Source organism: Limulus polyphemus, unplaced genomic scaffold (assembly GCF_000517525.1).
Source record: "Limulus polyphemus unplaced genomic scaffold, Limulus_polyphemus-2.1.2 Scaffold809, whole genome shotgun sequence".
Lineage (NCBI taxonomy): Eukaryota > Metazoa > Arthropoda > Merostomata > Xiphosura > Limulidae > Limulus > Limulus polyphemus.
Window position 1 is genome coordinate 364185 of NW_013666419.1, and position 26096 is coordinate 390280.

The 26096-nt window shown below is 35.9% G+C and overlaps 1 long non-coding RNA gene across 3 annotated transcripts; it reads right to left on the reverse strand.

Moving 5' to 3' along the window:
• Window positions 1-8777: 8777 nt before the first annotated feature.
• LOC106460651 lies at window positions 8778-21588 on the reverse strand. Of its 3 annotated transcripts, none has more exons than XR_002610813.1 (6): window positions 21216-21588; window positions 20065-20310; window positions 19415-19511; window positions 11696-11894; window positions 10046-10769; window positions 8778-9997 (listed from the first exon to the last, which is right to left on the reverse strand). It is a non-coding gene; the product is annotated as an uncharacterized LOC106460651 (long non-coding RNA). The 3 variants fall into 3 exon arrangements; XR_002610812.1 differs by having other exon boundaries at window positions 8778-9734; window positions 9773-10769; window positions 21216-21583; XR_001290895.2 differs by having other exon boundaries at window positions 8778-10769; window positions 21216-21582.
• Window positions 21589-26096: the final 4508 nt, after the last annotated feature.

A 26096-nucleotide genomic window follows, 5' to 3' on the forward strand; every position in this document is an offset into this window, starting at 1 on the left:
TCATTAATTTTTAGCAAAAATACTTTATCAGAAATTCTGATTTTTTTCTGTACAAAAGACTTATAATGTTTACTGAAAGCTTGCCCAATTTCGTGAAAATACATAAATCGTATCGTATTGGACGATGTATCGATACAATCGTATCACAGCTTCACGAGACGATACGAGTGTCGTGTCGCTGTATCACCACAACTTTAGTAAATATCATAGGAAAGTTTCGTGGTAATTCCAGGCTGCTGGTTACATAAAGACAATCTGTCACTCAAAATGAAAAAGTTATAGTTCTGGAGAAAAAAGTATTTATACAAGTCAACTACTTCATAATAGTTCTGGAGAAAAACAGATTTATACAAGTCAATTACTTCATAATAGTTCTGGAGAAAAACAGATTTATACAAGTCAATTACTTCATAATAGTTCTGGAGAAAAACAGATTTATACAAGTCAATTACTTCATAATAGTTCTGGAGAAAAACAGATTTATACAAGTCAACTACTTCATAATAGTTCTGGAGAAAACAGATTTATACAAGTCAACTACTTCAAGGGATTTCAAATGAGAATCAAACATTTTTTTAATACTCGTACGATATATTACTTGATTAACTTGTTAAATTTAATTTGCAGTTGTAATTATCATTTGGATATTTTATCTCTTTATAAAACAGTTACTCGTGCAGAAAGTTATCTTAATAATGTAGTTTGTTTACAAAAAACAGCCTCAACACCTCCCCACATTTCATAGCACAGATCAGATTTTATAATTTTCATGTTTCCCAATTGGAGTCGTTACTACAGGCTTTTATCTGATATTTTTAGTTTTGCCTCAAAAACTTTGTAAATCTCCCCAGTAGCTTAGCGGTAAGTCAAAGGCTTGCATCGCTAAAAACTAGGTTTCCATAACCGTGATGGGCAAAGCACATATAGTCCACTCTGAAGATTTGTACTTAACAAACAATCAAAGAAATTTTTAAAAACTTTCAGAGAGATTTCTGTGGTCAAACATACGTTTTTATACGATGTTTCATATTTTTCCATTTAAGTTATAGATGTAACATTTCGAGAAAAATCAGCACAGTCTTTACACCGTTTCATCACATCTTATAAACAGCTGTTGTTAATTTAACTCAATCATCTCGTTTCATTATCTAACTAGTACAGCCCTTACTCCGTTTCATCACATTTTATAAACAGTTATTGCTATCTTAACTTAGCCATCTCATGTCACTTTCTAATTAATGCAGTCTTTACTACGTTGTATCACATTTTTTATAAACAGCTGTTGCTATCTTAACTTAGCCATCTCATGTCACTTTCTAATTAATGCAGTCTTTACTCCGTTTCATCACATTTTATAAACAGCTGTTGCTACTTTAACTTAGCCATCTCATGTCACTTTCTAATTAATGCAGTCTTTACTCCGTTTCTTCACATTCTATAAACAGCTGTTGCTACTTTAACTTAGCCATCTCATGTCACTTTCTAATTAATGCAGACTTTACTCCGTTTCATCACATTTTATAAACAGCTGTTGCTACTTTAACTTAGCCATCTCATGTCACTTTCTAATTAATGCAGTCTTTACTCCGTTTCATCACATTTTATAAACAACTGTTTCTAACGTTTAAATTTTTTATTCGATGAAATATTTGCCTGTTACATGTTCATTTCAACAGAGCACTTATAGCTGCGCCCTGTTTGGAAATCCCCGGTCTAGAGATGATACACAGACTTCCTTCCAAGTTTATCTGGGTAACAACTTAGACCGCGTGTCGCCATATCACACTTGCATTGCGCGTGCTCTCTAACTGTTTTCGAACAATCCTTGATTGACTCCAAGGGCAAACCCTCTGACAAAACATGCAACTGCAAGCTACGACTGTTTGTAAGTGATGAATGAGATCAGAGGTAGGGCAGAGTTCGAGGCCGATGTATAGATGGAAATATAACAGAAATTAAACTACGCATGTGTGTGTTGCTAGTCGTACATTAGTATCAGCTTTAGTGGTTAGAATTTTCTTTGCTGCTCCTAATTTAAGAATAATCTCCCTGTTTTATTGGAATTTTAGACATTATAGAATTGGAAGGTCTTCCGAATATTGTCTTCTTTTAGTGAATAAATTTTTCGCTGTGTAATGAATCTTTTTTTTTTTTAAGTAACTCAGGGTAAAATCTTACTATAAAGCATACTAATACATGTTACACGAAACCGTATTGTGAATATTAATACTTGCTGGAAAATTGGGTTGTTTCGATTACTGTTTTATAGTACGGAATAAACAGGTTTAACAGTAGTTATTAAAAAGTAATGTGTTGTAATTTCATCAGGAGATCTCTAGGTAAACATCACAGGAGACATCACTAAGTGATCATCACAGGAGAGATAACTAGACGAAGATTACAAGAGAGGTCATTAGGTGAACATCACAGGAAAGATAACTGGACGAAGATTACAAGAGAGGTCATTAGGTGAACATCACAGGAAAGATAACTGGGCGAAGATTACAAGAGAGGTCATTAGGTGAACATCACAGGAAAGATAACTGGGCGAAGATTACAAGAGAGGTCATTAGGTGAACATCACAGGAAAGATAACTGGGCGAAGATTACAAGAGACGTCATTAGGTGAACATCACAGGAAAGATAACTGGGCGAAGATTACAAAAGAGGTCATTAGGTGAACATCATAGGAAAGATAACTGGGCGAAGATTACAAGAGAGGTCATTAGGTGAACATCAGAGGAAAGATAACTGGGCGAAGATTACAAGAGAGGTCATTAGGTGAACATCACAGAAAAGATAACTAGATGAAGATTACAAGAGAGGTCATTAGGTGAACATCACAGAAAAGATAACTGGGCGAAGATTACAAGAGAGGTCATTAGGTGAACATCACAGGAAAGATAACTAGGCGAAGATTACTGGAGAGATCGCTAGGTAAATATCACAGGAAAGATAACTAGGGGGGACATCACAGGAGAGGTTACTAGGTGAAGATAACAGGAGACATCACTAGGTGAACATGACAGGAGAGCTAATTAGGCGGACAACAGAGAAGAGTTAACTAGGTGAGAATCACAGGAGAGCTAACTAGGTAAACATCACTAGGTAAAGACCACTGCTTGGGAGACCTGTTTTAATTATAATTGTTAAAGTTTGTGTTTTTGTCGAAGTGAAATCCCTGAGGTGAGGCAACAATTAAACTAATTAACTCATTAATGACTGTTACATTACTGCTGTTTTTGAGTCAAAGTATTTTTTAAAAGTATAACTACACGTTTGCAGTTCTTCATAAATGTGTGGGAGAAGTGGGCCTTCTTAGCAGAGAGGAAGAAATTATGAATTGCCACCTATTGGGGAAATGCGGGACTGTTAAATAACATATTGTAGACGAATAACGAAATCAGAAAGGACGCTCCGTGAAATGATAATTGTTTAAAGAGACACAAGGGAAAGGGAAATTATATTCACTACATCAAGAAAGGCAATTATTTTCGTGTACAACAGGAAGTAAAGTTACACTAAGTCACGTGCCATAGTTTGTTGAGCTGCTGAACCGCTAGGAGCACTAGTGTCGTGCAGGGAATTTAGTAGCAGCAAAGTAGCTTACTGTACGCTATGATGATTTTTTGATATATTTTTTTAAGCTACATCAAAAGTCGTTGTTTTGTTCAGTGGCGAGAGCAGGGCCATCATCTGGTAAGTTTTGGCATTCATTCTGAGATTACCCATAGATATCCAAACGTTTGACCTGATACCCATGGTTAATCAATGGTAGAAAACCGTGATTCCTCGAGCAGCTGGGTCGCGCGGACACGTGCAGTCAGTACAGTAGCAGAACACCAGGTGTGATTCCCCTTGTTCTGCTTAGCTAACACATGAGAAATATGGTATTTCCTGGTTCAAGTCAATTTTTAATTAAATTGTTTATCAACTGGTTTTTGTATTATTTAAAAACACGTAAACACAGAAAATGTCAGTGAAATATTCAATACCACCAAAAAAGAGAAAAATGAAATTGTCCGAAGTAATATACAAATATAAAATTTGAAAAATCACGAATGATTTCTTATTGCTATCATAACTTTTACTTGAAAGTCCAATATCAAAATTAGTTTTCTTAGTTTATTGTGTGATGCATTCTGAAAAACTTATATTACCTATATATAAATACCCTCACCCTTGCGGTTGTCAGCGGTAAACGTGAGGGCTAATTTGGGAGGTTAGAATCCTGCTAAAGGCCTCGAATTTCAAACAGGCAAGCTTATGTGTGACTTGATAACCAGTGTGTAGAATTTTCAAAATCCGTTTTCTCAGTTTTAGGGCAGTGTATGATTGTAATAATTCAGTTTATGAAATGTCAAGCGCAAATGTTTTTACAGTGATAAAACCAAAAGACCAACCTGTCTGAAACAACGAACCTGATTAATGTTTCATTAAAAACCTTTATAACCTATTTTGATGTTTTAAAAATAATATAATATCAGTTTACTCCCTATTTTCACGAGCTGTTTGTGATGTGATTTTAAACATATCCAAGAAAGTTTTCACTCATTTCATCAGTATTCTGGTTGCTTTCTTAGAAAACAGTTTATTTGATAATACTAGAAGTATTAATGTCACTTTCATATATTAATTATCACAACACAGTGACTGAAATTCACTGCTTCCTGAGCAGCGAGAACAGTGACTGAAATTCACTGCTTCTTGAACAGCGAGAACGGTGACTGTGATTCACTGCTTCCTGAGCAGCAAGAACAGTGACTGAGATTCACTGCTTCCTGAGCAGCAAGAACAGTGACTGTGATTAACTGCTTCCTGAGCAGCGAGAACAGTGACTGTGATTCACTGCTTCTTGAACAGCGAGAACGGTGACTGTGATTAACTGCTTCCTGAGCAGCGAGAACAGTGACTGTGATTCACTGCTTCTTGAACAGCGAGAACGGTGACTGTGATTAACTGCTTCCTGAGCAGTGAGAACAGTGACTGTGATTCACTGCTTCCTGAGCAGCAAGAACAGTGACTGAGATTCAGTGCTTCCTGATCAGCGAGAACAGTGACTGAGATTCACTGCTTCCTGAGCAGCGAGAACAGTGACTGTGATTCACTGCTTCCTGAGCAGCAAGAACAGTGACTGAGATTCACTGCTTCCTGAGCAGCAAGAACAGTGACTGTGATTAACTGCTTCCTGAACAGCGAGAACAGTGACTGTGATTCACTGCTTCCTGAGCAGCGAGAACAGTGACTGAGATTCACTGCTTCCTGAGCAGCAAGAACAGTGACTGTGATTCACTGCTTCCTAACAAGCAAGAACAGTGATTGAGATTCACTGCTTCCTGAGCAGCGAGAACAGTGACTGAGATTCACTGGTTCCTGAGCAGCAACAACAGTGACTGTGGATGTAAAATTACTGAAGTACTTGAAGATAGAAACGAGATGATAGCGATGAATTACAAAACAAAAGTTTAAAGCAAGTTTGTTTATTGTTAAGAACAAAGCTGTACAATGGGCTGTCGGTGCTGCTCCCACTACAAGTATTCAAACTCGATTTTTAGCATTATAAACCAACAGGTATGTATGAAGTAATTATTATATTAAAATGTGAGGTGTTTGGTGTTTCCAGTAAAGTTTAGTAGCCGTTGTAATTCCTGTAATGTAACTCAATACTCTGGCGTTGGTTACCTGTGTTTTCGGTTGTTATAAAAACGTCAGTAACTTCAATTTGTGTGTTTGATTGTTATTACGTATTGTGTTCTGTAGTGTGTCCAGTACTGTAGTTAAGGCAAGAGCCGTATTGTAGTCTGTAGTGTGTCCACTACTGTAGCTAAGGCAAGAGACCTATTGTATTCTGTCCACTACTGTAGCTGAGGCAAGAGGCGTATTGTATTCTGTAGTGTGTTCACTACTGTAGCTAAGGCAAGAGACGTATTGTATTCTGTAGTGTGTTCACTACTGTAGCAAAGGCAACAGACGCATTGTATTCTTTAGTGTGTCCACTACTGTAGCTGAGGCAAGAGGCGCATTTTATTCTGTAGTGTGTTTACTACTGTAGCTAAGGCAAGAGACGTATTGTTGTCTGTCCACTACTGTAGCTGAGGCAAGAGGCGTATTGTATTCTGTAGTGTGTTCACCACTGTAGCTAAGGCAAGAGACGCATTGTATTCTGTAGTCTGTCCACTACTGTAGCTGAAACAAGAGGCACATTTTATTTTGTAGTGTGTTTACTACTGTAGCTAAGGCAAGAGACGTACTGTATTCTGTCCACTACTGTAGCTAAGGCAAGAGACCTATTGTATTCTGTCCACTACTGTAGCTGAGGCAAGAGGCGTATAATATTCTGTAGTGTGTTCACTACTGTAGCTAAGGCAAGAGGCGTATTGTATTCTGTAGTGTTGTCTGTAGTGTGTCCACTACTATAGCTGAAGCAAGAGACGTATTGTGGGTCTATCCACTATTGAAGCTGAAGTGTATTCTACTCTGTAGTTTGTTCACTACTGTAGTCGAGGCGTATTGTACTGTGTCCACCACTGTAGCTGAATAGTACTGTATTATGTAGTGAGTCCACTAACGTAGCTGAGGCGTATTGTACTCCATTGTGTTTGTCTGGAACTTACTTTTTAATAGTATATATTAAAGTAAGTATATGGGTGTGTTGTGCTAAGGATTCTTCTACAGTAAGTGTCTGTGGTTTGTTGGTCATAAATTAAAAAAAATATAAAAGAACATCACGACTCCACTTGTTTTCCAAATAATATATATATTTGGAACAAGCTAAAAAGTATGTACAAAAATTCCCTACACTATGGAGGTCATATTTATATCTTAAACACGATGTAGTTCTCTTCTTGTTGTCAAACGTCCACTTAGAAGTATTCAATTGCTTTAGAATTCAGTTGACAAGCCGGACTATTTTTTTTTTATATCTATCGCCTGACTATCCGTGTATATTTCACTTACTTTGTCGTTGAGTTACCGCGGTTGTAACCTATACTTCAAAAATCGTCTGCCTTTGTCAAAATCCACTCAGGCTGGTTGAATTACCTTAGTAAATCCACTCAGGCTGGTTGAATTACCTTAGTAAATCCACTCAGGCTGGTTGAATTACCTTAGAACACCCTTTGACGAGACAACTTATTATTCTCATCTCTTATGAAATTTTTAATTTCACTCTAACATATCAACGGTTAGGCCTTTCACTCCCACTACGATTACTTTTCTCTGACTGAACTTCTCCTTCCCGTGACTTTACTCTCTTGTACTCTTTTTTTTTTGCTTGCCACTATTTATACGCCTATTAATTGGGTCTTGTAGAAATCTCTATATCTTCGACATCAATGGATTGCACGCGACGTTCGATAGCCTCGACATCAATAAGTTATAAATGCAACGTATGATTCTTAACGAGTTACGTAACCAAACATGTCATAACTATCGCCTTTAGAATAATTGCTTTTAACTCTATTGTTATGAAAAAACTAAACAATCATGAAATATTCACTCACAAAATAAATAAATTAATAAACAATCTTTTATATCTTACAGTGTTCACTACTCTAGCTGAGGCGTACTGTACTTTTTAGTGTCCACTACAGTAGCTTACTTGTTGTTAACTTCCTTCGAAACGAGTACAGAATAATCACTTTTTCTTTTACAAGATAGGCAAGAACTAAACCGGTTATTATTATATCGAAGCATAATAAATATTTTATCACATAGTACCTTTTCTTTTATATACACAAATGTGTTGAATACGGGAATATTCTTTTTATGGTTTCTTATTTTCTTTAAAAAAATATTGAGACTGGTTGCTCTCTAATCTGCATGCTCGCTTGTGTTTGAAGCCATCTGGTGGTTGTCTAGGACAAGAAACTTCATATACTACGTTCAATGAATTGAATAGCGATATTTCTTTTCTTTTTTTCCATGTAAGAGAAACGTTTCCATTCTGGTCTCAATATAACCCTCAAGGCTATATGGGGATAAGATAAACGTTAGCCTGCAACTTTCTCGTTCTAAACCTATTTACCTGCGTAGAGTAACACATTATAGTTAGCGACAGTTTGGGAATCTAACATTCAACTGTTTTTACGATTTATCTAATTCAATCTTTTCTTCCTTATTTGGTATCAAAATGTCTCAAAATGCAAACTTATGTTCTCCAGTTTATTTTATGTGGAATACTGTTAAGATACTTTCGAAAATTTGTCTACTTGGTTTGATTCATTAAAAACATCAAAGTGTCATCTGCATCCTTAAGTCAGTAGACGGAATTAAATAGCTCCGGCCATAATTTTAGACACTTAACTTTCATGAAAGAAAAAGGAAATGACTGTCTACTGACGACGACAATGTAGGTTCATAACTATTCATCTATTTTATCGTACGTTTTATTAAAACCTAAAATCTCCCTCCTTTGTAAAAATCACCGCAAGAACGAATTGTGTGTGATTTACGTATAAAGTCTTCCAAATTATGAAGCTGAGACCCAATTCAATGAATTGAATTTAGCCTGAATATTTCTACTGTATCTTTAAATTATAATGATGTTTAGTTGACGGTTCAATAATGTTAATAAGCTCTTTATGAAGCAACAATAAAGCAGGTATATTTCATATTACACTTATCCGGCTCCAGTCACTTATTACTTTCAACTTGTTTTCTTTAATGCTTTTATTCTATTGTGATTACAACAATTTTACACATTACTGAGCTACTTCTAACTGTTACGTGTTTTATGTACGAATTCTACGAGATACAAAAATAAATTCACACAGTACTTCTACAGTCTGAACTATCTTTTATTGAAATGTCTTATTTAAGAATACGAAACAAACCCTTTAATATTGTAAACCTCAGAAGAAGCTACCTACATTTGGTAAGAATATTCACCGACTTCTGGTTATCAAGTGTATATCAAAGTTAACTAATGACATCCGGGAAGTTATTCTTCGTGAGATATTAAAAATCCTTGTACGAAGGAACATTGAAAACCTACGTCTACTTCCTACTATACACAAGCTTAATAAAATATTATAGTATTTAACAAATTATTGATGTTTACCATATGAAGTTATAATGTAAATTACTCTCTTATAAATTAAGTTGTAATAGAGCAAGTGTAATGACAAACCAGGCACGTGAGTCTATGTTAATATTAACCCAAACCCTCTTAGTCTAGGCTACGTTACTGCTAACCTTAACCCTATCACGTTAACCTATGCTACTGTTAACCCTAACCCTCCTAGTCTAGTGTATGTTACTGCTAATCCTAACCCTATCAGGTGTTTCTATATTACTGTTAACTTTTAGTTAAAAACTCAATATTACTGTTAATCCTAACCTTGCTTTTACTGTAATTATACAACGAACTGACAGTAGTTGTTTTGATGTTTTCCACTACTTGTCCAGATAAACTATTCGATAAATAATACGTATATACATTCAGAAAAAAAGCAAACAATAAGGTTAGAGAGAACGTTTTCCTAATCTCTTCTTTATTTTTCCATTTATTTCTATATCAAGCTAAGGAATAAAAAACTTCGGCGCATAACTGTAACTTTTGATTATCCACTAACGAAAGTAGGACCTTACAAAAAATGCTGTAACTTTGGTCCTACCATTGACGAAAGTTAAGTCCTTCGAAACAAAATTGTAATTTTGGTTCCATCACTAACGAAAGTAGGACCTTCCAAACACGGTTATAACTTTGGTTCTACCCCTGAAGAAAGTAAGACCTTTGTAGCTTTGGTTCTACCACTGAAGAAAGTAGGACCTTCCAAACACGGTTATAACTTTGGTTCTACCACTGAAGAAAGTAGGACCTTCCAACAAGGCTATAACTTTGGTTCCACCTTTAACGAAAGTAGGACCTTTGAAACAATGGCTATAACTTTGGTTCCACCTCTGACGAAAGTAGGATCTTCCAACAAGGCTATAACTTTGGTTCCACCTCTGACGAAAGTAGGACCTTCCAACAAGGCTATAACTTTGGTTCCACCTCTGACGAAAGTAGGACCTTCCAACAAGGCTATAACTTTGGTTCCACCTCTGATGAAAGTAGGACCTTCCAACAAGGCTATAACTTTGGTTCAAATGACGAAATTAGGTCCTTCAAATAAGTAATCACTCTAGCTTAGGTTAACCTTTAAACGTTAGGGTTAAAATAACCACTTTTAAAGGGTGAAATAGTGACCCAGTGCTAAGTTAAGATTAATTCTGTAATCACTTGTGCATTATTATGCTGATGTGTTATTAGTTTTAAGACAAGCTAGAATATGCCCCTTTTCTATCAAACCTGTGACTAATTAGCAGCATTCTTTATACGTTGCTAATCGACTCACCCCACTTGTGATTACTATATGAACTATTACCCTAGAGACGATTTGTCTTGAGTTTTAGTAAGTACTGGGTCTCGTAACCACGGCAACGACTGACTAAAACCGACGTTGGTAGATGGACCTTCTTGGTTCGGTAACGCCCCCTTGAAGAGCCGCTTACAATCATTCTGCGCGTTTAAATTGATGTCTTGGGTCTGACAACATTCCTGGGTGGGGTCATCCCGTCACTCGATCCTATTATGTGACCAATGACAGGTGTGGCTGGTTTATAACACTGGGCAACAACCCGTGTTTATTAAGCGTTTATTTTACAAATACAACACGAAACATTGTCTTTTTCTGGGTTATCATTTATCTATATACTGTTCTGGGGTCTGATTTCTATACAATTCTGTTGTGAGCCACTCCTGAGATGGGTGGATGTGCGGTGACCTGTAAAGAAGTCAATAAAACAGCAAGTCGTTACATAGAACAAGGACCGACAAACAAGTTTATTTTATTTGAGCACAAAGCTAAACAATGGGCTATCCTTGCTTTGCCAACTACGGGTATCGAAACCCGATTTTTAGCGTTTTAAACCTGCAAACTTACTGCTGAGCCACTTGGAGGCAACGAACAATTTACGTATAGCGAACGTTACATTTACATGTAAAAAAGTGACAGTTTTCAAAACGAAAAAACAAACAAACAAAACAAGTGTTTAAGCAGAATTTAATAAAAAAAAATAACTTGAAGTGTTGAGTATGACTTACAGAAAGGTACTGGTAAAGACCGAATAATTAGTTTTCTGATTTGTCAGTTCTTCTGAATAATGAAAAGGTTAAATCAACAAAATAATAACAGCATGTGGTGTTAAAAACACTAACCCGTAATACAGATGTGTTGCAACATAAATAAAATTGATGAATAATTACACTTCATCAATTTAATCCAGTTCATACCAAAACTGTAGTTGTCATAAAATTTGCAAATATAAATAGTTTCCTAACACTACTATGTTTGTCGTATCCGAGCGGGCCTAAGGAGCATTGGTATTGTGCGAAAGGCTTCATGGACACTGGATATAACAGATATAGTGTAGCTGACGTATTATTATTATACACTTTTCTGTATTTGCACTCAGAATTTCTTATGAAAAACTATGCATCATGACAAGATAACTTCGGATAATCAATTTGTATTACTTTGTGGACTTGCAATGCTAAACTCCTGGGTTCGATTCCCACGGGAATGAAGCGCATTCAACCAGATTTTGAAAACATTAAAAACCAAAACAAATGACACCACCAGAAATGTTCACTTTCCAAAGCTAACGTTAGTAAGATATCCGCTTCATAAGTGATGTATATATTACTTACCACGTTTACGGTCTTTTATTTCCTGAACGGAGCAAGTATGACGGTAGGGTTCTACATTTTTCTATATAAGTCGCTAGGTGGGGCGGCTGTAGTAAAGGAGACTCCGTCGTTTCGCCCCCACAGTTGGGTTGGGTAATAAGATGGCATACCAGTTGACGAATTTCTGCTTGTCCCATCTGATTTACATCGATATTAATACCTGAAACATTGACAGCTTAGTCAATCGGCAGTAATAAACATTACGTTATATATATATATATATAAGCACGGATAATGAGGCTTACTTGCTAAGATGGTAAAATTCTAGTCATATAGATTACAGACGACTGTACAGCGCCACCTATTATTCACTTCACTCATTATATTGGACCACAGAACTTACTACTTTCGAGCAGATGCCACGTTATGTGAATAACGGCTGAGGTAATATTAAACTAATGCTATTAGCAAAAAAACAAAAAAAAACGAATTTTATTCGATAAACTATACTAAATAACGATCCCGCTCTTCAATGAAGACATACTGTTTTTTATCTGTGGTACAACTTACATACTGTCTTTCATTTGTACATAACGAGAATTAAGGGACTTTCAGTGGTTATAAAATGTTCAAGTAAGCATGAAACAACAAATACAGGTTGTCAACCAGTTTCACCTAGGTAGAAGATACATCTGAAATAAACGTTGAGCAGGAATAATAGACTCTTGACTATCGTGACAGATGGTAACCCACGAGGGGAGAAAACGTCTCCTTTTAGCCACATTACAACTCAGACTTGTATAAACTCTTCATTCACTCAGAGCTGCCACCGCCAGCGAAGCCACTTCACTCAGCTGTTTACACCGAATGCTTGGCGGACTATATGGAAATACATCTTTATGATGTGTTGGAACTCACGTCTGGAACAGATGGAACTGCTTCTTCTCTTAAATGTGAAACAGATGGACGACTTGACTAAGTATTTAGTGACATATTTTAACTATTATACATTTGAATAGTCTCCGCTCTGAAAGAGAAATCTTTATAGTGTTAATTTACTGCAAACATGCAGTAAACGTTATCCCGCTAGTTCCTTCTCCGTTTCTGTTCTTAGCAAAATTATTTTTTGTACTTTATACATATGAAACTGATAGGCCCCACAACTCAAAAGCTAATCCAATCTACGTTTACAAAATTATTTACGATCGCTAATCAAAAGTAACAGAGCTAAACATTTAATCTTTAAGTTAACGAAACCAATTTTCTAAAAAAATAACAAATACACAATTCCATAAGTTAATACATAATAAAACTAAAACTTATAGTAATTAAATGCACTAAATCATCAGTTGAGCATCCACTCTACGAAAAATAATTTCGGCCATAAACCTAATAGTATCTCACAATGTTCGGCCAGCCTAGGACAGTACCTTAGCCCTAAATATAAATATTAAGCTAACCATAAACGGTAATATTCAAAACCGTAATATCGATAAAAAAATAATATTAATGAAAGTACTTTAAACAATATAACCAATAATAGTAATGAAGCTCTTTTAGAGCAAAAGAAAGTACGACATTACTACTTCAACTTTTGTTTTATATTTCTGTATTATTCTATACAATCTACATTTTGAAATAAATAGTAAAATTAACTTTAACACCCAGTCTGCGAGTCAGGGACACATGTTTGATGGGTTAATTCCCAAACAAAGCTCTCCAATACTTCCCCTCCCGTTTTTTGTTTTGTTTTTATCCTGAAGAGAAGTTTGAATTCCTTGCTATATCTGGATTGTGAATTGCCCACCAGAGTGGCAGAATTCGCACTAATTTTCAGACTGTGAAGGAGTATATATAATCCATACCCCATCCAAAATCCCACATAAAACACGGTAGTGGTCGCACATATTGCGCAATAACAGATCTGGTTCCTCAGCTCTATAAAACCGTTTTCCCTACGGTTTTCGCGAGCTCTGTCGATAGATATTGTTATCTATTTTGATACGACTGAGTTTCATAGATTCTTTTTGTGATATTGTATACATCACCGATGTATTCAAAAGCAGTACTGGGACATTTTCTGTCATCATTATCTTTGTTGTGATGATGTCTACTCGTAATACTCGTCATGTCAGTTACAGGAGCTAGTCTGTGTGTGAAGGATGAGACAGTAGCAGTAGTTGTAACAAAGCTGCAGCAGTAGCACCATAGCAACATCACCAGCACGTTATATGATGGAATATAGACCAATCAATGTTTTTAATCTCTGTTTCAGACCAATCAGGCTCTAATATTCATAAGCGCTTTTTATTTTACCAATCAATGTGGCCATCATGAACACATCTACTTTTTGCAAGAACACAATCCGACAATACTCCTTAACTACACATCTTTCTGGTTGAACACTAGTGAGAGGCGAATTCTTTTGGCAGTAAAGTGTGGTTCTGAGGTTAACAGATCGAGCTCTTTATCGGAGTACATTTTTGTTGTTTTAGTCTGAACACCGGAAACCCCTCTGTAGCCAACTATTTCCCCCAAATACGATTTCATTTTCCCTCGCAGCCTGGATGTTTAAAAAACAGTAAGGATATTGACTTCAAATAGTGTATATGAATATCAGTTAATGCAAGAGGTGCTTGAAATGTCTGGCCCATACTTACTCCCTTTTTTTTTTGTTAGTTTTTAAATCTTAAAATAACATCCTTGCTGCACGTTTTAGCTTAAACTCATTACCTTAGGCCTTGCTAACGATGAAAATTTATGTAGCTTCACACATCACTGCATAGGCCTAATTTTAGAACGAAATTAGTGTTATCAATATGGTTAAAAGTTAAATGCCAACGTTAAACTTTCCGATTTCAACATAAAAAAGTGTTACACAGTAGAATTAGTTACCCCACAAAGTAGAAATTATACAGGGTACCACAATATTGTGTACTGAAACTAAATCCAAGCTTTCGGCTATTAAATGAAACAGAGACTCAACAATTCTGAGTTGGATACGCTTTTAATAAAAGCGATAGATGATTTCGGAGCATGCGCAGTTTGCATCACGAAATCAATATTCTCCAAAATTGATTAAAAAAACACACCAGTCTACGAACTTCTATACACACACACACACAGAGATACACGATCAATATATTGATTTTCGTGTTGCTTAAGAAAGGCTCCGTGTTTTTCAAAACACTTACCGCATCCATTTCAACAATTTTATCCTTTTTTTATTCATTAAAGAGATTTATAGTTCGGGCTTACGTTATAAATAAGTTTTATATCCTGATTTAATTCTTTTTGGCTGCGTGTTATAATAAAGTATAACATTTTATTTATACAAAAATGTCGGTTTGTAGCGGCATACCAGTCCATTGGGCAATGTATACACAATCTGAACAAAATGTAGGAAGAACGAGCAGGAGTATTAACAATTACTACACATCTGTGCACCCTTACTGTTACAATGGCTCCTAATCTTCCTCGACAACATAATAGTAACCTTGTCCTTGTACTGATTTAGTTTGTATTTAAAGGGTTAAGATTGTAGTAACCTTGTCCTTGTACTGATTTAGTTTGTATTTAAAGGGTTAAGATCTGACGGTCCTTTTCTAACGTTCCTCGACAAGATTGTAGTAACCTTGTCCTTGTACTGATTTAGTTTGTATTTAAAGGGTTAAGATCTGACGGTCCTTTTCTAACGTTCCTCGACAAGATTGTAGTAACCTTGTCCTTGTACTGTTTTAGTTTGTATTTAAAGGGTTAAGCTTTGACAGTCTGTTCCTAACGGGCCCGGCATGGCCAGGTGGTTAGGGCGCTTGACTCGCGGTCTGTGGGTCGCGGGTTCGAATCCCCGTCCCACCAAATATGCTCGCCTTTTCAGCAATGGGAGCGTTATAATGAGACAGTCAATCCCACTATTCGTTGGTAAAAAAAGTAGCCCAAGAGTTGGTGGTGGGTGGTGATGACTAGCTGCCTTTCCTCTAGTCTTACACTGTTAAATTAGGGACGGCTAGCGCAGATAGCCCTCGTGTAGCTTTGCGCTAAATCCATAACAAACAAACAAACATTGCCCCCCAGTGGCACAGCGGTATGTCTGTGGACTTACAACGCTAGAAATCGAGTTTCGATACCCGTGGTGGGCAGAGCACAGATAGCCCATTGTGTAGCTTTGTGCTTAACTTCAAACAAACAAACAACTTTGACCGGGCGTGATCTCACGGTTAGCATGCCGAGGGTCCACAGTTTCGCGTCCCGTTGCCAGAAAAAATCACGCTCCGCATTTTGAGTCCTTGGTTGCGAATAAGAGTGACTATCAAATCCCATTAGTAGGGTATCCACAGATACTATCTCCATTTTCTTTAGTCGTTCTGATAAAGATAGGTAGTTCTTGTGGAGCTTTACACGAAATTCAAGGGACAAAACTCTTACCACGTGATAACGACAACCGGCTTTATTAAACAAAAACATAAATCATTTCTCTATAGTGCTCATAGCAAGAACTTTAGCAATTTGTGAAAGATTTGCATTGGTTTGGGAGCATAAGAGATGGAAGTGTGCACCAAAGAAGAAAATGGTACTCCAAAGGCAATTCACAGAAAACGTATTTCTTTAGAGCCGTGGGAGTATACCGTCCATAACTATGCGGCGACTTCGACTCAATTAGTTCAAGTTGAGATCCTGCCATTGATCCATTCTTTCTGTCTTTCTTTTTTTTTAGCCGATTTTTTATGTTATTGGTATTGCTGGAGACGCTGGACAAAATGACTATACGTGTTTTGACGGGGGAAGAGGAGGGGGAAGGAAGGAGTGGAATGCAGCAGCTCAGAAACAGAAAACAAAACGAAAAACTTTTGAATGGAAGATGAAGCAGTTGCATACGTTCCCACGGTCTGAGAAGGTGAACAAGCCACCTGGTCCCTCTCTCTCTCTCACCGTTCTATTGTCTATAGTTTCTCAGGTTGAAAAAAAAAAAAGTTATGATGATGACTAACTTGAAGTAGGTGGCGTTGACCATATACAGACAGACGGGTTTTGTGTGAGTAAAAATGATTGGTGTGGATAGTAAATACCAGTGCTACTGCGAGAAGAAAAAAAAATCTCACTTGCCAGTCTATGCGTTTGAAAGGGCTTCTATCAAACGCTAACCTCAAGCAATTTCAAATGTATTCTTTACTGACATGTACGTGTCACGGAATACGGGTTGAATGTTCTTCTGAATTTCACACACACACACACACACAAATCTTCATAAATTAAATATATATTTGGTCAGAAAAATTAAAGTATCTTTATTTATTTTACATTTTAATGTACGTTTTGAATGGATGAATCTCTTTAATTCCTTTATTCAAATACCTACTGTCAAAAATATTAATTCGTTATAAAGAGGTGAGAAAAATTGTACTTAGAATATTTACAGATACGTAATTTTAAAGGTTTCTTCGTTTTTTATCTTGTAAATTTGTTTGTTTGTAGTTAAGCACAAAGCTACACAATGGGCTATCTACGCTCTACCCACCACGGGTATCGAAACCTGGTTTCTAGCGTTGTAAGTCCACAGACATACCGCTGTGCCACTGGAGGGCGTTATCTTGTAAAAGGTTTAGAAGCGAAATAAAGCTTACTTTTATTATTAACATTTGATATTATGCAAAGCTAGTTAGTAGCATCCTACCTTCCACCCATGCTAAGGGATTAACTGTCCCTCTTATAACGCATCTACAGCTTATAAGGGTCGCACGGATTCGAAGCTTGCCAGCTCCGAAATCCAGAGCTCTACCAAATGGCCAACCCTGTACTGGATAATAATCACAGCTTCCTGAAAGCGCCATCTATTGACGAAAACCATTAAATTTAACCATATATCATGAAAGCGCCATCTACTGACTAAAATATCTTTATAGATAAGGATTAAATATATCGAAGTAATATTAAATATGTTATATCCTTCAGAATATATAATTTAAATAACTAGGAAAGCTATATCATTAACTTTTGACCAACATAGCAGTTTCTCTTTTTATAAAACTAACATATCGCATCTATAAAATATACATGCAAATCTGTTAATCTAGTTACAGCTAAATACATTTTATATCTTTTGTTCAAAGTTGTTACGGCCACAAGTTTGTTTGTTTTCTTTTTGATAGCTATGGATCTTTAAATTTGGCAGAAGCAATTAGACTACTGCAGCTAATAATCACAGTTCACGATTTACACTAGGGGTAGTATGAACCAAAAAATTCTGTACTATAATAGCTGTGATATTTTATATAATTAAGTTTTCATTAACACTGAAGAAAATGCACAATTACTTAAAACGACAAATACTGGCTTCTTATTCTTGTTGTGCACAAACAATTCTCTCAACAGGAGTTAGGGCGTCAAAACGTTTTTTGTTGAATTTTGCTCAGTTTCCCGAGGGTTATTATTCTGCGGCAACTGTCCCTAATTTTGATTGGGGGGGGGGGCAGCTAATTAACACCACGCAACGCCAACTCATGGAATACTTCAATCGAATAATGGGATTTGGCCGTCACTCCTATAACGCACCACGGCCCAATAGTACGACTTTTATTTATTTATTTTTTCTGAAAGTAATGGGACCCGAACCACGGAACCTTAGATAAACAGTTCGGCACCGGGGCCTAAACGCGATACTCACGCATATGGTGCACCCCCTATTTTATTGTTTGTAAACTATTAAGGCGGTGCACGGGCAGACTGACAACCCTTACGCCAGAATGCATTACTGTCTAAACCAATGAACACACTAAAGAGATGGATGATGAAAAGCTGAAAAAAGGGCCTTTTTCAAAGAGCCACTCGATAGCTATCAGTGTATCACCCATGTCCGTATCTGCCTCATTAGTTACCTCGTCAATTTCAGCACGTGCAACGTCACAATATCGCAGACAAGATAAGATAGGAGGGTGATAAGGTACTGCTGCGCATACAACTTAACAATACTCAACATAAAAGGCTCCTGTTTAAACGAAAAAGATATTGTTTGTTTTAGAGAAAATACACATTTGGCTATCTGTTGTGTCCACCGCGAATAATCGAACTTTAGATTTTAGCGTTGTAAGTTCGTAAACTTAGCGCTGTCCCATCGGAGTACTATACGATTGATTGGCTAGCAATCTCGATGATGTAAATTGAAAATAGCGTTTACTTACGACAAACTAGCCTTCAGTTCCTATTACTTTGGTTTGCCTTGGAAGCTTGTGCACAAGATACAACTTCTACATGTCATTAAAACATCAACAATGTTCTCTTTAACATCAACAAAGTTCTATTCAACGACCAATCCGTATTTGTGGCAGCTTGGAAAGACCACAAATACCCACCATTTTAATTTATCCCCGATATTTCTTGGCTATCCATCTATCAACATATCTGCCCATTGTTTTTCTACTTCCCTATTTCTTTCTATTTGTATATACATTTTTTTTAGTTGTACATACACCAGCCCCCCCAATAACTCAGTGGGAAGTCTCTGGACTTATGACATTAAAAATCGAATTTTGATATCCGTGATGGGCACAACACAAATAACCTATTGTGTAGCTTTGTGCTTAAATGCAAACACCAGCACTGCTTAATTACTTATCCAATCGCTTGTAGGTGTCTATACGATACTTCTGTTTAGTCTTACGTTTGTTCGCCTTTTTCGAGCTGCTTCTCTTCCTATTTATACAGATTACTATTTTTTTCACAACTCAAGTGATTGATGTGCCTTACCCTGGAAACAATGTGGGATTCCTCGGGTTTTTAACCTCGACAACAGGGTGCTGTGGAGGTGATCAATATACCGTACGGCTTCTTCGATTACCGTGAGCTAGAATTAAAAAAAAGGCGAGACTATGATCAATTTCAATATCCATAACAACATTATACGAACGTAATACTTTTTAAATCTTCCAAAAGATCGCGCTCTTCTACATTGACATTTTCAATTTTTAGAATAAGTTTTGTAACATCGTTTAAGAAAATCATTTGATATAATTACAACAATTTTAAAGAAGTCTCATTGTTTGAATTCTTCTACAGCCAAGTGCGAAACAGACTGTACAAGTCTTCAACTTTCTGTTTTTTTGTGTGTTTTTTTTTCATTTCAAGCAGTTATTAAAGTTTGACACTAACCTACTTGGAAGTTCTGGGAAATATTATCTGATACTTTAAAGTTCAGTGAAGTATAGAAAATTAGCTTTAATTGTGATTTTTTTTAACACATATGAATTTTATATTCCAATTGTATAGAAGGTGCATTATACACGAGATAATTGGTTTCAGTTAATTCTTGCACTTGAGCTACAATAAGTATTTTTACACAAAAACTCGAAACTGTCGAGGCAAAATAAGAAGAGTGTGTACCAAAATGTACAAGTTACCTTTGACACATTAGGGTTATCCGCAATGGCAGGAACCATAGATTTCAAACGTTTGTAATCATGACTACGAAATGCCTTTATTCTGCTGTTCTTCTCTTTCTTGGACACTTCTAACCGTTCTCTTCGAGACTCAGTGACCAGTCTTGTACTCATTTTCTGAGAAGTTGATGGCGTCAACCTGGTCCACGGATAGACTGTTCTAGAGTTCACTCCATACCTAGTTTTCCCTGTCATTTCAAGTGACCGCTGGAGGGGATATATATATATAATGTGAGAAAGTTGTCATTGTGATCTCAGTTCTAACATTAAAAAATACAACTATCTTTACGTCCCTACTTTGAGTTCTACCATTTAGTAAGGCTAAAAATGGTCACTGTTAATACAAAAATAATAATAATTATACCTCGATAGATACTTATTACAGTTAACAAACTATAAAACTTCTCTGAAAGTCATATTAATAGTTTCAATAAACTATTCCAAGCAGGTTCCTTATTTATTTAAAAGTTACATGTAGTGATGTACAGATGTTAACATAAAGGGTAATATAATTCAGTAATAATTTATTTAATATAACTGCACGTGAACTATACTACTTGTTTCTATCATTCTTTATCGTTTATTTAAAACGAGCTTTGTAAACCCCTGTAGGTCACTGTTCTTTTAATCATAACAAGACACGCTGACATGTAAATCGAACCTCGTTCTAATAGTAATAGACAAGCTTAATTAAAGACGTACAAAAGAGTACTTAACTTATGAAGTTACGTGCTTTTGTAAGAACCTACTTCTAATTAAATGTTGGTGAACAATGGTGCTTTATATCAAATTTTGTCAAATTGTAGAATTCAATCTAGCCTCTAGGGTAAACAAGTCGATTATTCATTTGTTGTGATAGAAAGAACAGTAGCCTACAGGGATTTACAAAGCTCGTTTTAATTAAACGATAAAGAATGATGGAAACAAGTATGGTTCACGTGCAATTATATTAAATAATAAATTGTTACTGAATTTTATTACCCTTTATGTTAACGCAAAGTTTATTAATTCTAATTTTACTCGAATGCTTTGTTTTTACTCACAGGAAGATTTATGGTTAAGTTAATAAATCTTGTTTGTAATTAACAAATGTTGCAGGTGGTAGAACTTACCAGTCTTCGCCCTGGTTCTTTACAGTAGTTTAGTCACGCCTTATGTTTTGACTTTTCAAAACAGTGGAGCCTGAGGCGATAGCATTTCGTTTATTATACAGCAGTTTTAACTGTACTATTGTTAATTTAGGCTTAGCTAACTATCTGCTTACCTAGACTAAAATGACGACTAATTTATTTCTGATTTCCTAAATAATTGTTGAACTATGGAGTGTTGTGTTAAGAAAAACTACACTGCATTCACTAAAGCTCTAACACTAGCACAAAGATTAAAAGCAGATGAACGCAGTTCTACTCCTCACCAGCAGAACATAAACTGACTTCCATATGTTTCTTCTGCCCCTCTTGACTGAATGTGGTAGGCTGGCGAATGACGTCATTTGATTGGGAACTAGCTTCTGCGAAGACTCTAGATCTTGACTATTTTTTTGCGTCTCACTAACACCATAAGCCATCTCATCACTTAAAGATCATTGGATTCAATTCCCATAGTTAGGAAACGTTTATATTGCAGATAAAAATATATTTTACGCACTTAGAACTACGGTCCTATTTTGTTGCCTATACTCAAGAGGCGGATTAATTCTGTTGTTAAGCTTGTAGTACCCAGCTGTATCACAGGTGTTTAGTGGCAGAGGAGGAACAGGCGGGAAACGCCAATCTAGGGGTAAATTGGCGGGAAGCGCAGCTTGCGAGGCGATCATGTGCAAGCCGTGGCGAGGATGCTCAACCTCCAAACTTGCGATGATAGACGTCGTGTTATTAAAGCCAAGCGCGACTGGTTGAACTATCAGGGAGGCTTGTTAGGCTTAACATATTGGCAACGTATGGCAACATTCCTTCCCGTGAGAAAAGTGTGTCCAGATGGTGCGTGTCAACACCATAAACCTAACATAAAAACTGCCGCAAGTCGGTACCCGATTAGTGTAATACTGAGTCCAAAATCTGTAGAATGTCCACCACATCAATTCAAACTTGTGAAAACTGTAATTCTTTACCATACAACAAACATATTTTATTCATTGTCGAAAAGAAAGTATAAATCCTGTTTTTGGTATGTAGTTTTTAAACCTTTGCAATCTTTCAAACAGGCTTATCTCCACAAAAAAATATACTTTATTAATGTCTAAAACAATTACCAAAGTAAAACATTGTTAATGGTGGGAACATAACAACACACCACACACATACAGCACCTGTTACCAGTGGTTACAGGTTACCTGTCGAGTGATCTGAGATGATCAGAACATCTGAGTACTATTAGAATCTTCGTCCCGATGAGTTGTATCGGCTAATTTCACATATTACCAAATAGTAGGTTTAACTTAAACATAACTTTCATGCTCGCTCCTTTAGAGGAGACTGAAGTTTAAAAAAATCAAAGCATATTAATTGTTTTAGTCTTAAAATACAGAGTTTGAACGTCACAGGTTTTTTGTAAACGTTTCATACCAAGTTGTACACAAGACTAGCAGAGACCCACAAAACATATGTGGCCAAATTAGTATCTTTATTGCAACAGTACTTCTTTAAATACAGGATTTCTAAAATAATACAAAATAATTTTAATTGCAGACACTGAAATCTATAAGTCCAATTGTAAGCCTTTATTAAGTACGGCCTATATTCGATAAAGAGATAAATTAACACTGTAACTTGTGTACGTTTTTTGCTTTAATTCATTTAGGGCTAAACCTTACCGCACGTAATACTATCAATAAATAATTTTCTAATATTATCCAACGACCTAACGTTAGACCCTTTTAAAAACTTTGATAAGCTTTTAATATGCTGTATAAAACGTCTACTAAAGTATATTTATGTCCTTTCTGGCGTAATTCGACGATTTAACAAAGATACGTTTCCGAATTGCGAAAAAGGTGAATTTTTTTGTACATCTTAGTCCTAATATATCTTTAATTTTCGATCAATTGTAGACTACTTGCTTCTAATTAACAAGAAGCCAAACTACTTAAATTACGCACTAAGTTGCTATGACATCAATGAGTGACCTAGAGAGAGAGACAGACAGACAGGTACACATTGTGTTTTATAGTATCTGATTTTAATCTGTGAAAAATGTGTTATAAAATTTTCTTTAACAGTTTTCTAAACTATTTATTCATGCTACTGCTTGTGGTTTCACTAATTTCTTTGTTACAGGGTGCATAATAACATGTACTTCCGCAAAAAGAAAAAAAAAACAAATTAAAAACTAAACAAAAATATTAAACACTAGCGGGACAACCCGTCCCCTAGACGGAAGTTACGTAAATTCATGATTAATGAAATGTTATCTCAGGACATATAAAGTTGCTTCCCTTATAAGTAATTGTAAAAAAAACGCAACAATACCCATAAAAACTGCAAAACACAAAGTGTGAAACCGCAGGTTTGTATATATCTCCTCATGGCTCAAACAAACCTTCATGCCAAATTTAGTGAAGATCCATTAATAGGGGACCAAGTTGTGGTAAAAAATACGTCCATAAAAACCGCAAAATGCAAAATTGAAAATTTGTATGTATCTCCCCATAGACCCAATGAACCTCCATACCAAATTTAGTGAAGATTCATCCACAGGAGGTGAGGTAGTGGTGAAAAAAAAACGCCCATAAAAACCGCAAAACTGAAAATTTGTATGTACCCCCACATGGACCTAATTAACATCCATACCAATTTGGGTGAAGTTCCATCCACACCCTGCGAAGTAGTTACATGGACATACAACAGACAGTACTATTATATTTATATAGATATTGCACTTAATCGCAATAATTGATGACATGTTTTATATCATACTGCTGATGATGTGTATCATGCTGTAGTGATGACATGTTTTATATCACACTGATGATGTGTATTATGCTGTAGTGATGACGTTTTATATCATACTGGTGATGTATTTTATATCATACTGATGATGTGTATCATGCTGTATTGATGATGTATTTTATATCATACTAAGGATATGTTTTATATCACACTGATGATGTGTTTCATGCTGTATTATGACGTGTTTTATATCATGCTCATGATGTATTTTTATGTTGTACTGATGTTTTATATCACACTGATGATGTGTTTCATGCTGTACTATGACGTGTTTTATATCATACTCATGATGTATTTTTATGCTGTACTGATGTTTTATATCACACTGATGATGTGTTTCATGCTGTACTATGACGTGTTTTATGTCATACTCATGATGTATTTTTATGTTGTACTGATGTTTTATATCACACTGATGATGTGTTTCATGCTGTACTATGACGTGTTTTATATCATACTCATGATGTATTTTTATGCTGTACTGATGACGATATATTTCATAATTGTATTGATGATGATCAGATTTAGGGCATATCTTGTAGTGGTTTTTGTTTCATCCTCTTTTTACTAAATCATATCTCAAAAAGCTACTTTTGATATAACCTTTTGAACACTAATATCGTTTAGTGAATTAACTTTGTAATTTGGATGAACTTTGACCAGTTGTTATCATGGCTAGCAGCAGAACTGTTATCTATGGATGAAACTGCACCAGTTATAATTCATGGACAAACACTTCATCTTCATTATGTGTGGACAAAGACTCTCTCCTTATAATACGGTAAAACATCACCTTCCTTCTTTTAATATTTGGAAAATGTATCTCTCTCTCTCTCCTCATAACCTGTGAGGGATCTCTCCTCATAACTTGTGAACAGCATCTGCTTCCTCATTATCCATGATAAAACAAAACAAACAAAAAACCCTCCCTTCTTTTAATCTGTGAACAACATCTCCCTGATTTTTACTCCGATAAAAACATCTCTCTCATTTTAATCTGTGGGCATATCTCTCCTCAAAATATGTGAACACCTTCCTCGTCATAACCTGTAAACAACATATGTAATAGCGTATTCCTTATTTCAATCTATGGGGAACATCTCTCTCTTATTCTTTGAACAACAAATATTTCTTTTTAACCTGGTAATAGAGTCTCCCTCTTTTCTAAATGTGGACAACATCTCTCTGCTTACAATCTATGGAGAACATCTGTCCTAGGGACTGAAATGTATCCTAATAAAATGAGTAGCTGAATCGCAAAATCAACTTGTAATTGTTTTCAGGGTAAATGCCCTGAATACTCCCCATTTCAACAGATGAGACTTGATAGAAAAGCATCTGTTTCTTAATATATTACGTGAGATTGTAAGATTATGGAGTGTTTGTTCTTATTGCCTTTTTGAAAACACTCCTTCACGTCTTCCTACACAACGGCTAGATAATTTGTTTCAATAGATCTTCTAGGTCTCAACAAACGTAGGAGAAACGGTGCTCTGCTTTCTGGTGCTGAATTGTTCCCATCATCATTATGCTCACCCCCGCCAGAGAAAAGTGTACTTTGCTTTAAGATGGTGTGACAACAAAGTTAACAAACATTACCACCAGGTGAAGAGTGCATAGGGATAACAGATCACAATGAATACGCCCATTACACATTTACAGAATGTTGTAAACCTTTCTACTAATTACACAAAAGCTCTGAAAAAATCACCGCAACGCTGAATTGCATAATTGTAGCTCGTATGAAGAAAGTTAATCAAAAGAATGAAACCATTGCACAAGTAATTGTTAATATAGTTCACATATAGCGAGTCAAGAACTCGCTATATGTGAACTATATTAACAGTTACTTGTGCTATAGTTTCATTCTCTTGACTCGCTATATGTGAACTATATTAACAGTTACTTGTGCTATAGTTTCATTCAATTCTCTTGACTCGCTATATGTGAACTATATTAACAGTTACTTGTGCTATAGTTTCATTCTCTTGACTCGCTATATGTGAACTATATTAACAGTTACTTGTGCTATAGTTTCATTCTCTT